The sequence below is a fragment of the Mastomys coucha genome, unplaced genomic scaffold, assembly GCF_008632895.1.
Source record: "Mastomys coucha isolate ucsf_1 unplaced genomic scaffold, UCSF_Mcou_1 pScaffold20, whole genome shotgun sequence".
Taxonomy (NCBI): domain Eukaryota; kingdom Metazoa; phylum Chordata; class Mammalia; order Rodentia; family Muridae; genus Mastomys; species Mastomys coucha.
In genome coordinates, this window is record NW_022196903.1 from 73,601,797 (window position 1) to 73,620,514 (window position 18,718).

The 18,718-nt window shown below is 37.3% G+C and overlaps 1 protein-coding gene across 3 annotated transcripts in view; it reads left to right on the forward strand.

Moving 5' to 3' along the window:
• The first annotated feature begins 216 nt into the window (after positions 1–216).
• Positions 217–18,718, forward strand: part of Lrrtm4 (leucine rich repeat transmembrane neuronal 4) — a 782,955-nt gene continuing 764,453 nt past the window's right edge. For 2 of the 3 annotated variants that reach the window (XM_031382239.1, XM_031382240.1), the window contains exon 1: positions 217–246. The gene's annotated coding sequence lies outside the window, so the exon portion shown is untranslated. The remainder of the gene's footprint in view (positions 247–18,718) is intronic. The other variant, XM_031382237.1, reaches the window with a different exon arrangement.

The following is an 18,718-nucleotide window of genomic DNA, read 5'->3' on the forward strand; positions in this document are numbered from 1 at the left end:
GCTTGTTGTCTAATGAGAAACAGAAAGGCTGTGGATTTGGATTGGATCAGGGAAACTGCTTTCAGTAAAATAAACCAAACTTAGAAAAAACAGTAGATTATTTTGATACAACATATTCTGATTATACGTTTGCCTCCTTCAGCTCTTCTGAGATACTCCTTACCTCTCCTCCTGTTCCAGTCCACTCCCTTTCTATCTCTCCTGAGAAACCAAGAAGCAGCTAAAGAATAACAACCAAAAAATGAAGTAAGAAACATAGGACCTTAATATTATGGTTTGGACATAGGATCATATCAGTTCCTTAAACTAAAGGGAGAATTTCTTGACATGAATATGCATCTAATTTATTTATGTCTTCAATGCCATTTAGATAAATACTAGACAGTCTGTAAATGTGTGATGACAGAGTAGACATTCCTGGTCCATTTTGGAGGCAATGAACTATATTTATGAATTTCATAACTTTAGATAAAACTGCTGAAACTTTAAACAAAAGGAAGTTCCTTTTATGCTTTCTAATTTTTGCTTTTAGGTCAAAGGCTTGTTTGAAATAAAATCATTATATAAATAGAAACTTCCTTCCCAGTTACTGGAAATATACTAAACAATTTAACATTTTCCTTTGACCCTTTGAAGGATATCAGACTGGTCTCAGGTCACACATATCTATTGTCTCAAGGGTGATGGCTGCAGGTTACAACTGTTACCATCTTCATGATTAGGAGTGTTAGGAGTGAGTTATCTGCCTAATGCAACTCTGTGGGTCAGTCATTGTCCATCCAACTTCAGTGTAAATCAAAGTAAATTTTAATCCATCTTCAGTGTAGCACAGTCTAGAGGTGTGGGCTGCATTGCCACACTTACTGGATTGGTCACACTGGCCACAGCTTATATTGACTACATGATCTAAGAAAACATTACACAAGGAAACAAAACAAACTTGTGTTTGTTTCACCATTAGAAAAAATTAGTAAAATGAACATAACAATGTTACTCACCACATAACCTTGAAAACAACAACAACCCCAGCAGCAGCAACAGAATTTAGAGCAATGACTTATACAAAGGAAGGACTGAATAAATTTTGAATTTTTCACTTATTAGAATCATAATGAATTCCTATTTTACACACTGCTTATCAAATAGTTAGATTGTGGGCTGGCTAATTATGTATTCATCTATTGGTAACTTGGTGTGTGTGTGTGTGTGTGTGTGTGTGTGTGTGTGTGTGTATGTCCATGCCCACTATGCATACTACTGTGTACAAATGGAGATCAGAAGAGGAAAACTTGCAAAAATTAGTTCTCATGTTTATCCATGTATGACTTGGGAATCTACTGTGGTCATCAGGCTTGGCCACTGAATCATCGTATAGTCCTAGACTGCTCTTGCTTATGCTTCTCAGTTACCTGAAATTCAAATGAATTCCACTGCCCCTGTGAACAGCTACAAGACACCTTCAGACTCCAGGCATCTGTCATTAGGTGTAGAGGATATATCTCTAAAACAATCAGTCCTCTGATTCAAGCATTCAGGTCCCACTGCCAAAATAAGGTATCAAGACAGGAAATTCTGCTGATTGTATATTTGTTCTTTTTTCATTGTTATTTTTATTATTTTGTGTGTGTGTGTGCATGTGCATGTATGCATGCAGATGAGCAGAATCACATGTGTATGCATGTGAATGCATTTGTGATATACATATGTATGAACTCACATGTGCAGGTAGGTACAGAGGCCAGAAAAGAACTTTATCAGAACAGAGGTTATATATTATTTGCTTTATTATTTTGAAGCTGGGTCTCTGAGTAAATGGGGAACCAGTGTTTATCTAAGAGGATAAAGGCCATTGAACCCACTGATCTTCCTGCCTCCCCTTCTTTGAATTCCAGGCTCTTAAGACCTTTCTTATCTTTTTTGCATTGGTGCAGGAATGCAAATTTAGCCCCTATGACATGCAGCAACATAGATTCTTGCCACATGGGTTCAGACCTCTTTTAAGCTTTTCTCAATTTTGAGACAATGACTTCTTGTTGAATCGAGAGTCACCTTGAACTTAAGATTCTACTGCTGTCCCGATGCACTTCTAAACGTATGCCAGCTATGAAAGTTCTGATCTGCTTCCACTGAGTAGGAGAGCATCCCTGCTTGAGCTCAATAACGTCTCTGAATTTTCATGGAAGCATACAGTGGCTAGTCCCTCTTCTCAGCTCAGAGATGGCTCTGGTTTGGCATGGTTTCATTCTGCACTGGAACTTATTTATTCTTTCCGATTATGTTAGATCCAACTACATTACCTCTAACTGCATCTCGGTTCTATATCTCTCTGGAAAATGGAAACCCTGAGCTGTGAAATAACTAAAAAAACAAAACAAAACAAAACAAAATACAAACAAACAAACAAACAAAAAAACCAAATAGGTATCCCTGTAACATATGAACTCAGAAGTTCATGCAAACCACACCACAGCCTTAGAATTTTCCTCTGGAAATTTCTACAGACATCGTTTCATTAGCATTTTTCTATCATAACAATGGTTAGTTGCAGATAAGTTAGATGTGAAAACTGTGCACTGCAAGTAAGTAGTTTAGGTGCCAAAGGTGCTAAATCAGCAGTTAAAAGCACTTACTATTTCACAGAACTGAAGTTCAGTTCTTAAGACACACACTGGGCATTTCACAACCAACTCTATCTCAAGCTGAGGGGAGCTGACAACCTCTTCTGCTCTTCTGGCTTCCACAGAAAATTACACACACTTGATACATTCTCTCTCACACACTCTCTCTCTCTTTCTCTCTCTCTCTCTTTCTCTTTCTCTCTCTCACACATGCACACATACCACACAGGAGAGAGAGAGAGAAAGAGAGAGAGAGAGAGAGAGAGACAGACAGACAGACAGACAGACAGACAGACACAGAGACAGAGACACAGAGACAGAGACAGAGACAGACAGAGACAGAGACAGATAGAGACAGACAGAGAGAGACAAAAAGAGGGGGGATGAAAAATGTTTACAACATATATGTGCTTGTATATGCATGCTAACACATATATATGAAAAATAATTATTTCTAGTTCAGATTTGTTTGGTGAGACATATTTCAGGATCATATCTAAAGAATCCTCATTTCTGTTTTAATAATGTCTTAATCCATAAAGCCAAAAGGGACAGAAATTGCTATGATCAGTCTCCAAGTTGAAGATTTCCTGTTTGTGCTTTTGTAAAATTTAATAATCTGTCTGCTTTGCTGTTGAAATCTATCCTTTTTGTGTCTTTAATATTTTCATTTTTTAACACAATGATGCTCACTTCATCTGACAGGGTTTCAGGGTCCGATGGGGATTTGATAGCATCAGTGTCCATGTCCTTCCATGGTTAAAAATGAAACATATCCAAAGTTGTGACAAAATACAGTTTTAAAATAAAAATCTGAGTTGCTGAAGAGATGGCTGAGTGGTTAGGAGTGCACAGTACTCGTGCAGAGACTCTGAGTTCAGTTCCCAACTCCCATACTATGATGCTCACAACTAGCCATAATCTAGTACCAGCAAAATGATGCATTTGGCCCCCAAAAACACCAGCATTCATGTGAACATACATATACACATAATTAAATTCATTACATACAATTAAAAATAGCCAAAAAAACCTTTAAAGGCAAATTTAGATTGTCATTTTTCATTACTGTGTTCTATAGTTGCATACACAGAGAGTTTGAAGTTAGGCTGGGTTTAATGTTTTTTACCTTTAATTTTTTTAGAGAGATTTGTTCATTTGCTTTATGCATTTTTCACACACACACACACACACACACACACACACACACACACACACACACACATGCCCAGGTATGCATGCCAGAGCATATGTATGGAGGTCAGAGGACAACTTGTTGGAGTTGGATCTCTTCTTCTACCATGAGGTTTCTGAGGACTGAACTCACAAAGACAGTCTTGGTGAAAAGGACCTTTACCCATTATGCCAGCTCACTGTCCCAATATTTTTTATTAGTTAGTTTTTTGTTTTGTTTTAAGAGAAAATTTTCATGACAGTTTATAAAAAAACTAACTTAGTTGGGATATTAGTATCTTATAATTCATTAAAAACAATTTTATGAAATTTCAATTATTTTATGTTGTGTATTAAGTGGAGGGACTTTATTCTGTAGTAGTTAGATAGCTCAGAATGGCCAAACTTTGAGAGTTTTGTAAGGACTGTACAGCAGGAAGCAAAAGGAACACTTTCTTTTTCTGATACACTGTACATTTATATTTTGCTTTCCATTATAAATCAGCATATTCATAAGGACTTTGATTCCCATACACAAGCACTGCCAGGTATATGCCTTTCATATTAAATTAACATACAAACATAGAAATTTTCTTTCTAGAGGATTTTACATGTGTGGGGAGAGAGAGGGAGGTAGAGAGAAAGAGAGTGGGAAAGAGAGAGAGAAAAAGAGAGAGAGATTATATAGATATACATATTTCACCGACATGTATGTATGTGTACCATGCCTGTTGCCCACAAAGGCCAGAGGAAGGTACTGAACTGGAGTTAAAGATAGATGTGAGCCACTGTATGGTGCTGGGAATTGAAACAGGTTCCTCTGAAAGAGCAACAAATTCTCTTAACCACTGATTATCTCTCAAGCCACAAAATATTGCTTTAAGTAATTTTATAATCTTAGTTGAAATACAGAAATAGATTAGAGTATAAAGTACTAAGCTTAAAGAATCACACACCTATAGTAAGCTTACATTAGTACATCAAATCAGGAACGATTTTTATTTCAAACTTACTTCAAAATATTCTAGGGTTTGGAGACATGGAATACATACTGCTTTCTCAGAGAACCTGTGTTCAGTTCCCAGCATCCATGTTAGGTTGCTCTCAGCTGCTCTATAACTAGCTCCAGGAGATACAAAACCATCTTTTTTGTTTGTTTGTTTGGTTGGTTGGTTGGTTTTTGTTTTGTTTTTTTCAAGACAGGGTTTCTTTGTACAGCCCCGGCTCTCTTGGAGCTCACTTTGTAGACCAGGCTGGCATTGAACTCAGAAATTTGCCTGCCTCTGCCTCCGAAGTGCTAAGACTAAAGGCGTGCACCACCACTGCCAGGCTCCAAAGCCATCTTTGGACCTCTGTGGACAACTTCAGTCACGTTTACATGCACACCCATAGACAAACACTCATACCCATAATTAAGAATAAATATTTAAGAATAATTTGAGAACCTAATCAGTGATTTGGCCTTGTGATAGTATCTCAATTAAATTTATTAGCATTCAAGGCACAGTTATATTCTTCTGGGTAAAGTCTTCTATCGTTCTGCATTATTTGCAAAGAAAATTATAATTTAAAATTATTCACATGGGGGCTGGAGAGATGTCTCAGTGTTTAAAAGCACTGACTGCTCTTCCAGAAGTCTTGCAATCAATTCCCAACAATGCACATAGTGGCTCCCAACCATCTGTGCTAGGATCTAATGGCCTCTTCTAGGGTGTCTGAAGACAGCTACAATGTACTCATATAAATAAAATAAATAAATCTTTTAGAAAATATTATTCAAATAGTTGCAAATTCATCAGGTAAATGTGCTCTAAGTTACTTAATATATTTGTGTGTGAGTAAAAAAAAAATAAGTAATGATTTTATTTGTTATTTAAGAATGCCATACAATATATTTCAATCATATTCATTCCCTTCCCCAATTCCTACCTACCCAACTTTTTGTTCTCTCTCCCTTAAAACCAAAACAAAAACGAAATAACAAAAATAAAAAAAAAAACATAGTGTCTAGTTTTATTGAGTGTCTTCTCCTGGGTATGGTCCTTGGTCTGAAGTGTGCTCAATACACCAAATATCATTCCTTTGAGTAAACGTGGGTTTCTCTACATCAGAAGCAATCAAATGACAAGAGGTCCTTGGCTAGCTTTTGGATTTTGTTCCTCCTTTCCTTTTTCAGGTTGGTGCTCCATCTAGCCTAAGCTTGTCCAGGTCTTCTGCACACGGTCACGGGTCTGTGGATTTATGTGAACCCATGATGTTGTATGTGGATTTATGTGAACTCATGATGTTGTATGTGGATTTATGTGAACCCATGATGCTGTATGTGGATTTTTGTGAACCCATGATGTTGTATATGTAAAGACTGTCTTTGAGTTAATCCATCACCTCTGACCCTTACAATCCTTCTATCCCTTTTTCTATTGTGTGAGTACAAATTTTTACATGAATGCAGCCATTAAGGTGAGTGCCATTTTACTTCCAGTTTTTAGTTTTTAAATAATTTTATATATATATTATTTTTTATTTTATCATGAGTACTTATTTTAGCAATTGATCTGAAATATTTCAGTTGACCATTCTTACTTAATTTCCAACTTTACCTTTATAATCTTTTCCTTTATATTTATAGCAATATCATAACATACATATTTCAATGAAGCACATTACATGCTAAAACATCCTAGGATGACAACACAAGCTTATCATCGAAAAAGTTTTCTGTGAGTCTTATAATATTTTGTTTTTCAAGTAAGAAAATAATTACCCTAATTTACATTTCCACAGTATGCCAATAAGGTTGGCAATACATATTTAAATCATGATTAATAACATTACAAAAATTCATATGGACTCACAGAGACTGAGGCAGTGTGCACAGAGCCTTCACATGTCTTCACCAGGTTCTCTAAGCTTTAGCTTTCAGTAAAACATCAGGGATTCCTAAGTGGCAAAGCAAGTGGGTCTTTTTCCTGTGCCTTCTCTTAGGCAATTTTCCTTCTGTTTGCTTGTCTTGTGCAACTCTGTTGTGTTAGTTTTTGTGACATTATATTATTATCCCTCCAAAGCCTGATTTCTGACAGACAGAAAGGGAGTGGATCCTGATGGGAGAGAAGATGGGAGTGGAGAAACTTGAAATAGTAGAATGGATGTGGAACCATGTCTGGATATTTTATGTACAAAACTCATCAATTTTCAGTAAAAGGAACAAAAAATATTTGAGATAATTTCAAACACAATGTCTTAGTTAGGGTTACTGTTGCTGTGGTGAAAGGCTTTGACCAAAAACACGTTGGGGAGGAAAGGGTTTATTGGTTTACACTTCCACATCACAGTCAACAGGTTTTTCTTGAGTGTGGCTTTTCTGCCAGCATTTAATGATGTTGGCTGAATAAGGACATCACAGATACAGTCAGTGGAGCAGCAGTAATACCATCAGGGAACATCAGGCTGAAGAGTGATCAGGTGCATTGACAGATGAGTAAGATACAGTGTCAGAAGAGATTGGCAACATCAGTAGCAACAGCAAAAGGTGGTGATGTGCTTCTCCTAAATTGCTACAATTTTGACAGTGCCAATAGCAACAAGAATCAACTGAACATTTCAAGAAAGTAGACAGGGCAGAAATGAGAGAGATATGGAAGAAGGAAAGGGAGACAAAAGTAGAGAGCTAAGGAACTGTCTTAGTTAGGGTTTCTACTACTGTGTTACAACACTATGGCCAATATGGAAAGTTGGGAAACAAAGGGTTTATTTCATCTTACAGCAGGAGGACTGGTACTTACTGGCTTGTTTCCCTTGACTTGTTCTTCCTTCCTACTTTCTGATACACTCCAAGACCACTTTCATCGAGATGACATTGTTCCCAGTGTTCTAGGGCCTAGAGTCTATCTAGGTCCCCATACATAAACCAGTAAGAAAATACACCACAGATTTGTTCACAGGCCAATCTGAGAGAAGCATCCTCAACTGAGTTTCTGTCTTCCCAAATGACTCTACCTTTGTGTCAAGTTGAACTAAAGTCAGCCAGCACATCAAGTGAAGGATAGAAAGCTGTGAAGAGCCAGATAATGGAAATCCCATGCTCAAGTCACTGGAAAGGTTCAGTAGATTTTAAACTTAAACCTCTAGACATAAAGATCTAAGATACTGTCTTCATTACTTTTCTTGCTGCCATAAACAACCTGACAAGAATGTAATTAAGAAAGAGTTTCTTTTGGTTTAGTTGGAGAGTACGTATTCTACATGGTAAGAAAGGCAAAGAGATGGGAACAGTAGGCCCTCGGGACACATTGCATCAAACTCAAGAGAAAGAATAGGAAGTGAGGGTCACAGTATGAAATTTTAAGAACTTCTTCCAGCCTGGCGGTGGTGGTGCATGGCTTTAATCCCAGCACTTGGGAGGCAGAGGCAGGCGGATTTCTGAGTTCAAGGCCAGCCTGGTCTACAGAGTGAGTTACAGGACAGCCAGGGCTATACGGAGAAACCCTGTCTCGGAAAATCAAAAAAAAAAAAAAAAAAAAAAAAAAAACTTCTTCCAACAAGTCTCTACCTCCTAAAGGTTCCACCACTTTCCCAAAGAGTATCACCTACAGTAGACTAAGTTTTTGGGCACAAAGGCCAATGGCAGGCATTTCAGAATGAAACCACAGCAGACATCTTAGTATCGGGAGCTGAGGCCAACAGCAGACGAATCTAGAACAACCTGATATCTAGAACTACCCAGAAGCTACAAAGCCAGCCACTTCCAAATATTGAGGAATCCAAACTTCCTAACCCTACACAAGAACTCCCAACATCATTAGACATAATTGTTCTTGCATGTAATATACTTAGGGATAAGGGTACTAGTTACCAAGGTTTATAAGAGAAGTTTAGCTCTACACCTGCTATAGCTCAGATCTGACTGTTGCATCTGGTTAGGGTTGGCAAATGCTAAGGGATAGAAAAGCTACTAGGCATTCAGAGAGCTTCATAATGCTTACTCACAATTTATAACCTGACAGTGAAAAGATCCCCAGCCAGGTGCTTAGTGATGCTACAGGTCTTACTTTAACATCTGTTATTGTGATAAAATACTCTGATAAAACAGTACATTAGGGCAGAAAGGCTTTATTCTGCCTACAGTTTCTGGTTGAAGTCCGACATTGAGGGACATAAAGGCAGGAATCTCAAACAGTTCACAACATACCCTTATTCCAGAGTAGTGAGAAACAAACCATTCATGCTTACTCCCTCAGTTTCCTTTTCTTTTTTTAACTTTTATTGCATTATGATGAGAAAAGTTACATGATTTCAATTTGTCTGAATTTGTTAACATTTAAAAACATATTTTAAGTAAATAGAATTAAATCACATTCTTGTTTCCCTTTTGTACCCCAGCTCCTACCAGAGACCCCCTCTGCAATACCTACAATATCTTTTTTGTCATATTCCTTAAAATGTATAAAATATTATAACAATAAAAATGAGTATTATAAAAATTGTTTGATATAAAACAACAATCAGTTTAACAGTATTATGTAGATGCTTGTCTACAGCAATACTGAAAATACATGTTTTTCTCAATATAAATTTCAAATAACTCCAAACATATTAACTGTATATTTCAAAATAATACATCATAATAATATTTATGTTCATTTAAGGAAATGAACATAAATATAAAGTATAAAGTATATATAAAATATAAAGTATTTTTGTTTGTTTGTTTTGTATTTAGTAGAGTTTAAAATCTTGGCTCTTTCTGTGGTACAAGCCTAAAATAAGAACAATTTTTAGACATTGGATTTCATTTTAATAAGGCTGTACTTCAATAACCCTCACATCACCAAAGGATTTTACCTCCATTGTAGCTAAGCTGAGAGTTGACAGTTCTGCTCCACCAAGGAATGAATTGTAGGCATGATTTTTGGATACAGACTTCCTGCTATGGTCAAAACTATTTGACTTGAATGAGTGACTTTATTCTCAGGCTACAGAGAACAGGTTACATTCATTTAAGAAATGGCGTGTGTATTAAGATAGTCTATCCATAAAGTCATTCACCAACTGTTTCAATAAATTTGGAAAAACATTCATCTCAGAGAAAGAGTAACTTGTAAAGTTCTCTTCTTCAAACTTGATACAAGAGCTACAAATGTCAAGCAAAGCATTCAGTCTCACTCTTTGTTGTTCTCTTTCCTACAAGCCACCTCCCAAGTTAATTGTCTATGTCTCCCTTGGGTATATGAATACTTTTGAAATATATAAGCTGTTCTGAAAACCATAGTATAATGTAAAAACATGAAATAAACAATACTACTAATAGAGAGGCTGAGATAGAAGAAGCAAGATTTCAAGACCCTTATGTTGTACACAGCAAGACACTGTCACAAACAAGCCGAAAGTACAAGAGATTGTACAATATTGGACCTATTTCTTCAATTACCAAATCAGAGAGACCATTGAATGACAATCAACAAATTTCTAATTCCTCATATTTTTGGATTTTAATCACTTGGATATGTTGATAATATTAATTTTCATATTAAGATATTAAGAAAAGGTAATTGTCACTTCCTGTTGTTTTTGTTGTAAGGGGTGGAATTAGATTTGTGTGGATTTGTTGAAAGATTACTTTCTTGCTTCTTCTAGGGTGTAGTAGTTTTTCTCCTTTATGTTGATGTTTTTCATCTATTAACCTTTGTAGGGCTGGATTTGTGGAAAGATATTGTGTAAATTTTGTTTTGTCATGGAATATCTTGTTTTCTCCATCTATGGAAATTGAGAGTTTTGATGGGTATAGTAGCCTGGGCTGGCATTTGTGTTCTTGTCTGCATGGCATCTTCCCAGGATCTTCTAGCTTTCATAGTCTCTGGTGAGAAGTCTGGAGTAATTCTGATAGGCCTGCCTTTATATTTTACTTGCCTTTTTTTCCCTTACTGCTTTTAAAATTCTTTCTTTGTTTAGTGCATTTGGTATTTTTATTATTATGTGATGGGAGGAATTTCTTTTCTGGTCCAGTCTATTTGGAGTTCTGTAGGCTTCTTGTATGTTCATAGGCATCTCTTTCCTTAGGTTAGGGAAGTTTTCTTCTATAATTTTGTTGAAGATATTTACTGGTCCATTACATTGGGAGTCTTCACTCTCTTCTATACCTATTATCCTTAGGTTTGGTCTTCCTGGATTTCCTGGATGTTTTGGGTTAGGAACTTTTTTCTTTTCGCATTTTCTTTGACTGTTGTCAATGTTTTCTATGGTGTCTTCTGCCCCTGAGATTCTCTCTTCTATCTCTTGTATTTAGTTGGTGATGCTTGCATCTATGACTCCTGACTTCTTTCCTAGGTTTTGTATCTCTAGGGTTGTCTCTCTGATTTCTTTATTGTTTCTATTTCCATTTTTAGATTCTGGATGTTTTTTCTCATTTCCTTCACCTGTTTGCTTGTGTTTTCCTGTAGTTCTTTAAGGGATTTTTGTATTTCCTCTTTAAGAGCTTCTAGCTCTTTATCTGTATTCTGTATTTCTTTGAGGGTGCTATTTATGTCTTTCTTAAGGTCCGGTATCATTATCATGATAAGTGATTTTAGATCTGAATCTTGCGTTTCCGGTGTGATGGTGTGTCCAGGACTTGCTATGGTGGGAGAATTGGGTTCTGATGATGCCAAGTAACCTTGGTTTGTGTTGCTTATTTTCTTATGCTTGCCCCCAACCATCTGGTTATCTCTAGTGCTACCTTCCCTTGCTAAATCTGACAGGAGTCAGTCCTTCCTGTGATCCTGGTTGTATCAGAACTCCTTAGAGTCAGGCAGTCTCTGAGACCCTGTGATTCTGGGATCCTACAACCCTAGGCTTGTTAGAGCACCTGGGAGTGCAGCAGCTTCCTCTGGGTGTTGTGGGACTGGCTGCAGAGCTTGCACCCAAGGTCCACTCAGGACACCAGCCCAGAGAGAAAGGAAGGAACCCAAGCCACTCTGCTGTTGGAGTTCCTGTGTGCCTAGTCCTGCAGGTTCCCATTACTCCAGGTGTTGGGACAGATGTTGGGTCCTCCTCACCTCTGATCCTGAGAGTGTCAGAGCTCCTGGGAGTGGAGCTTCCTCTGGGTGTTGTGGGACTGGCTGCAGAGCTTGCACCCAAGGTCCACTCAGGACCCTCCCTCAGTTTTCTTATGCTCAGTTCTACTCTACCCATCTTAATTGACTCAGATTCCCCTGCTTAGGGGATGGTGCCCACGATAGTGTGCTGATTCTTTTCACATCAATTAAGTGAATTAAAACAATCTCTCACAGACAAGCTCACAAGTCAACACAATATAAATAATCCCTTAGGGGAAAAAATAAAACATTATTTCCAAGTGAATCTTAGTTGTGCTGCGTTGACAATCAAAATTAACCGTCATTTTGTAATCATATGGTTACTCTTGGAATCAGAAAATATGAGTTATTTTCTTTGTTTTGTTTTGTTGTTTGTTTGTTTTTTAATTTGAGGTGCTTGTATTTATCTTGTTGCACTCACTTGGTGAGAAATGACAGTGAGACAGGGTGCTATCAAGGTAAAAGTTTCTCACTGCCCTCATTAGATGCCTAAGCACCAGGAAATATGGGCTATGGATGTTATGGTCATAAGTAATCCCATTGTCTGGGGCTACTAAGACCTAGTACATGGAATTTGGCACAAGGGATAAAAGTTTGAAAGGATATGAACCAAGGCCATGGGATCACATAGTTAGAATTGCCGTATCCTTTCCAGCATAACATTCAGTAGTCTCTCAGAGGTTATACTCTCTAACGCCTTTGGAAATGCAACATGAACAGGGCATTTACTATATCCTGCAGGGACTGAGGATCGCTGGAGGAATTGTCTGCCTGATTACTCTTATACTTCTTCAGATCAGTGGGTTTCTTCCTCCTCACCAACTTTTGCCAAATTTCTCAGTACACAGATAGAAAATATAGGAGCGAGAATTGTGTACTTACCAATACCACTAAAGTTTATTAGAGCATGTTGTACATCCTGGTGTGCAAACATAATTATAACATACTGCAGAAACTGTCACACTAACTGACTTTGTGGGAAGTGCAAGCCAGAGCTCAGCCTACATATTCCGGCATTTGGTAGAAACTGAGAATAAAAAACAAACACAGCAGGGACCCAGTACCCACACCATACCTGGGGATTCCAGTGGTAGAAGGCAAGATAAAAGTAACTCCAATCCAGTTATCATTTCTTGGCAGAGGTTTTAAAAATGGACTTTTTCTCTTCTTTCTAACCATACTCTTACTATTTTTATTTTATATATTTTAGCCTTTAGTCAGACATTTTCCCTCCTCTTTGTTTTCCTTCTAAAAATAGTTTTGTTAACTCATTTTTCTTCCTCTTATTGCTAATTTTCTTTCTAATTTTAGCTTTCCACTTTTTACTATAATTTTGTCTTATTTCTATTTTATTATTCCTAGTTGTAGTTGTTTTTACTGCATTTCTATCATTCATTTGAATTTATGTGACTGCTTTTATCATGTTTCATTTTACTTTTCCAGGTATCTTATGGAATTTCAGCCCAGCACCTTAATCTTATTGAGTGGATGCCTTCAAACTGAGTTAAATTCACAGATGGAGAGAATTCGCACCATAAATTTTATCTAATCCAGACTGATTAACTCTTTCCAGGCAACTTGACATAAGAAGCAAAGGGGATCCAAGTTTATGACATTGCACCAAGTGGACATAGGGAGTCAGAATCCCTACTACTCCTTGCTTACAGCATACAAAAGCACCATAACTGTTGTAAACACATCAGCTCTACATATCTCAGCCTACATCTCTATCCCAGCTTCTCAGAATAGACATTACAAACAAGACAAGAATACTAAGCATGGTGATACCATACAGATTCTGCTCTTAAAATAGATCAGCTCAGAGTATCAAAGACAACCTTCTCTTAGGAGATCTATAATCAAATTGGACTCCAGACACAGAAACTGTACATATATTATCAAAACATGCTAGGCACAAGCAAAGAAGCTACCTTGAAACTACAGTGAAGTGTACTTGGAAGTAAATGCAGTGCTACAGACCAATCCAACATTTTTCAACTTAGAAAACTGGCCATGAAGAAGAGGAACCAATGGGAATGATGTTAGCTGAAATACCCAACAAAGGGGAGAGAATCTGTTGAGACCATATCCAGAGGTTAGGCACAGCTCCTGGTTAAGGGATGGGGCCACCCACCCATCTCAAAATTTTTAACCCAGAATTGCTTCTGTCTAAAGTAAATACAGAGACAAAGAGAGGAGCAAAGACTGAAGGAAAGACCATCCAGAGATGGCCCCACCTGGAAACCCATCCCATATGCAGACACTAAACACAGACACTATTGCTGATGCCAAGAAGTACATGCTCACAGGAGCCAGTTCTAACTGTCTCTTGAAAGGCTCTTCCAGAGCCTTATGGATATAGATGAGGATGCTTTCAGCTAACCACTGGGCTGAGCACAGGGACCTCAATGGAAGAGTTATGGGAAGGAGCTGAAGGGGTTTGCAACCCCACAGGAAAACTAACAATATCAACCAACCAGACTCTCCAGAGCTCCCAGGGACTAAACCACTAACCTAAGAATACAAATGGATGGACCCATGGCTCCAGCTGAATATGTAGCAGAGGATGGCCTTATCTGGCATCAATGGGAGGGGAGGCCCTTAGTCCTGTTAAGGCTTGATTGCCCCAGTTTAGGTGAATGCTAGGACTGTGAGTCAGGAGTGGGTGGGATGGTGGAAAAACACCCTCATAGAAGCAGTGGGGAGGGGTTGGAATGGGGGGTTTGCGGAGGGGAAAATAGGAAGTGGGAAAACATTGGAAATGTAATAAATAAAATAACCAATAAAAATTAAAAAAAAAAGAGTGACCATACAAAACTACTTTTAAGTAATACATTTAAAATGTGTGTGTGTGTGTGTGTGAGAGAGAGAGAGAGAGACAGAGAGACAGAGAGACAGAGAGACAGAGAGACAGAGAGACAGAGAGACAGAGAGAGAAAGAGAGAGAGAGACTGTCTGTGTAGAGGTATGGATATATGGTTGTCAATGACAACAAAGATCTGAAAACGGATACTTCTTGTGTACTAGTAGTGAAAGATCAAGAGGTACCGTCCAGGGTTTACAGAAGCATAAATAAATAGCCAGCAATAAATTGAAGAATTGTAGTATTTTGCCTTTTATATGGCTTGTTTTTGAACTTGTGTTATTTTTGTTTTGTTGCTCTGTGACTTATTTGTATTGTAAATATTCATTTTTATGCCACCCTCCATGGATAGCACTCTATCTTTATAATGCTAATATAAACAATCCTCTGAATCTAAATACCAGGAGAGATTGAATGTCTTGAACTTTAGTCCACAGAAGATGAAATTCATCCTCTTTGCCATTCTGCTCATTGTTGAATTGTACAGAGCCCCCTAACCAAAGTATTCCTTGCATGTTCTTACCAATTTTTAGGATAGCTGAATTAAAATTCCACATGTAAAATTTTGTTAGTATGGATCTCTTTTTTTCCCCCTCACTTTCAGTCTGTTTTTTGGAAGTTATTGCCCTGTCCAATCAGAGAGAAGAATCTGCCTAAGATTTTGAGGTTGTTGTTGTTGTTTTATATTTTTACTTTTACTAAAAGTAAAACATTTTTCTCTGAATGGTGAAATACATTCCTATGAGAAAAAGAAAAGGAGAGGTGGATGTAAGTCAGGGTGGAAATTAGACCCAATGCACAAAGTGAGGTTTTTATTTGTACACACACACAGGGAGAGAGAGATGAGACACAGAGAGAGTGAATGTACAGAGTCTATCTGCTGTGACAAACTTTTTTCCTGTCGGTTTAGGTTATGTTTGGATTCTTGGTTTTGGATCTCACTGTGAGGCAGGCTGGCCTTCAATTGACACTGTCCTTTGTCCTCAGTGAGTCACCATGCTGGAATCTTACCATGAATTAGATTAAGAATATGGCATTGGTATTTAATTGTGTGCATTGGAAACTAGGGAACTAGATAACAACTAGGGCTATTTTATCTGAATATGAAATCTTCATTGAGCCTAGTTAAATAATGCTTTATTTTCAACGAGTTGATGTGAGATATCATTTACACGAGTTTTTACACTTTTAGCCAGATGGACCTTTAACTAGAGACCTAATAATGTCTTAGTGAGGAAGGAAGGGTTGAAGACGACGTCGACTATATTACCTATAGTCACTACTTGGTTTAGTGACTTATTGACTGATGCCTGACCATTTGACCAGTGGATTTACAAAAGCACATTTATGGTTCATAATTAGACATGCTATAAAATATAAGTGTACAAATAAATAGATAAAGGTACCACAATCATATCAAATGTTATCACATCCACAGGAATAATATTCACCACAATGGAGGGATATTATAGGATTGTTGGAAACATCAGCATAGAAGTTTCAGAGTTAGAATGGAGTCTGTACTATACACATTAATTTTCCAGGTGTCTTCCCCACCCCTTATGATCCTTTACTATTTGTGAGATAGAAGAGATGTACATTTCTCAAAAGAAGCCAAAATTAGCATTTTTTTCTTAAAACTTGTAGTACTAGAGTACTTACCCAGCATGTTCATGTGCTTTTGATCGATATGTGTAAGACCTATTTATATTCAAAAGGAAGTTAACACTGACTCTCCAAGAGTAGTACTATCATAATTATTGTCTTAAGGTATTAAGGTATATGTTTGCATGTCCTTGTGCGAGCATATTTACATGCACATGAGTTTATGTAGAAAGCACAGATCAACCATGTGTGTTGCTCCCGGGGAAATGCACACCCTGTATTCCTGAGGGAGGTTTTGGGACTCCACTCTTTTGGATTAAGCTAAATTGGATAGCAAACAGGCACTTGGAATCTCCCGTCTCCACCTGCCCAGTTCTGGGAATACTAGGCTATGCCATTCTGGTCCTCATGCTTTGCTGACTCAGCTTCCTTCCTAGCCCTCACTGTATGATTGTGTCACATAGAGTAACTTCACTTTTTTGTTAAAACCGAAGGACTTCATTGTTTAATCAGAATATGTTTTTCAAGTATTAAAATACTGCTAAATTTTTGCAATGTTTATAATTATATAGCTACAGATTAAATATAGTTTTAAGGTTATAATCATATTGGTATATTTTCTCTATCATTTTCTCAGGTGTAGACACACACACAAAATAAAACAGATACTGAATTATATATAGGCTTTGGCAATTTCTTTGTTGTAAATATTTCTATCAAGGAAAGTTTCAAATTCCAAGCTTCTGTTACTGAATGTTCTTTGATGTAACAACAAAAGAATCCTACTGGCTCCTTATGAAGTTCCATAAGTACCAAAAGTATAAGACTACTTCATGAGTCAAATCTCATAAATTATCTTAGAGGCTTCTAATCTTTTGGCTTCTCAAAGCCATCTTGGGTAGAGAACTGCCTTGGATCACATATTATAAAATAAAAGTATTTCCTACCTTATTCTTTACTAAGCATCATTGGCAAATAAATATCTACCTAAGAATAAGACAATCTGGCTCTAGCTTTGCTTATCTTGTTTCTTCTTCCACACTTCAACTGTTGCTTCTGACCTTGCCATGAGATTGGAATCACTTAAAGTATTATAAAGATTTGTAATTTGTGAGCCTCGAGGACATTATCTTCATATTTTTCATACTTGTATTGGTATTTTGATCAACAGCTTCACTGCTTAACAATGCCTAGAGAAAGGAGTCCCTTTTCTCCTTTGTACTTTTTCTAGTGCCTACCCAAATTTTATTGACTTTTCTTTATCTTTTTGTTATTTTAGCCAAGCAAGCAATGAGACTCTTCTTCTTGGCTGTCATCAGAGAGGTGGCCTCAAGCTGACTTCCCACTTAACCATTTTCTTTTTCCTAGAAAGATTATATCCATGTTTTTATCCAGACAAATGCTGAACATGGAAGCTATTTCCAATACAACCTAGATCTCCTTTGTTCTAGGAAACTCATTAATCTTCTGTTGATTTTCCTTAGCAAAAATCAGATACTATTCCTACAGAGGGCTCACTAGGGGCACACAACAAGGAGCCCATAGTAGTCATTTTCTCTGTGTTTAATGGTCTCAAGAGGTGATAAATCAAAGTTTTCTCTTGAGTGAAGTGTGTGTGTGTGTGTGTGTGTGTGTACATGGGGGAAGGAAAGACTTTTTTCAAACAAATCTTTCACACAGTATCTTACATCTCACATACCTCTTTACATCATCATAGTGTATTCATTGCATTTTATCATTTTGACTACATATACAAAATAAGAATAGAATACTGTATCAGTGTTTGAATGCATTATTTATTAGGTCTTATGGGAACATTAACTTAGTTTTAAGACAAAGACTTATAAGCCAGGACCCTTATAAGTCTGTGGACCCTTTCTTTAACCGCCTCAGTGTTGAGATGCTTCCAAGTCTGTATGAACCATGCCCAGCCATTACTTATTAAATCTTGATACTTTCTTCCGTTTTTAAAATGAAAGATTTAATTTACTTTCAGCAGAGGGGGGAAGTTGCACATGGGGATGGTGATAGAGGAATGGTAAGCTATTTGATATTGTTACTGGATCCAAATACTCCAAACTACTGAGCCCTCTTTCCAGCCTCAGATCTTCGTACTCTTAGCACATTATATGCTAATTATCATACAAAATGATATTTTTCCAATCAACTGTCAAAAATGGTTTTCATATTGTAGATTCAAACAAAAGAAATCATACACGTATGTGAATAGATAAGCATCATGACTAACTGCATATTCATGAGATGAAGAACTAGAAAATACAGACAAAATATCAGAGCAGATGAAATCAAATACACCAGAGTTCCATCTTCTTCCACCTGAAATCTGTTCTGAACATTTCATTGCCCACCCCACCTCCCCACGGCAAGCA